We start from the raw sequence: 669 nt of genomic DNA on the forward strand, positions 1-669 counted from the left end.
TATATATATATATATATATATATATATATATATATATATATATATATATATCATGTTTTTCTTTCCAACAAATTTCCCGACCTTCAGTGTTGCATGGTTGGATTTCTTAGCAATGTATGGAGAAAGTTCCTTGCTACTCCTATAACACAATTAACAAGGAAGAAGAATCCTAACATAAGAATGAAATAATTTATTTGAGGCGGGATGACCTTGAAATAGAAGTACTTTGGCTCGAACCTTTCCGCCAACACTTCTGGAAAACGAAATTCAATACAATCCCAGCATTTTATTTGGTATTTTACCAAAGACTTGTTTACTGGGCTTTCTTCACATATACATACCTTAATTTCCCATTTTTTTCTACATTATTTAAGAACTAGGGCAGAGAGTGAATCAGAAAATAGTATACCTAATCATGAGATGACACTCTTCTCGAAGTTGTGAGCAGGGACAGGATTTGGATTTAATCAAGAGTAGGAGTGTAGATGATTTCATTTTGTTCGGATTTTGGTTCGGTTTGATTTGGCTCTCGTTTCAATTCTTAAATTTTTTAAACTTGCACCATATCCTCAATTTAGTAGGAATATATACCTTAATAAAAAAAATCAAACATTCAATAAATTAAAATTATCAATCATCAAGATCAAAAAGTCCAAACTAAAAAACAAA

The sequence above is a fragment of the Olea europaea genome, chromosome 23 (genome assembly GCF_002742605.1).
Source record: "Olea europaea var. sylvestris chromosome 23, O_europaea_v1, whole genome shotgun sequence".
NCBI lineage: Eukaryota > Viridiplantae > Streptophyta > Magnoliopsida > Lamiales > Oleaceae > Olea > Olea europaea.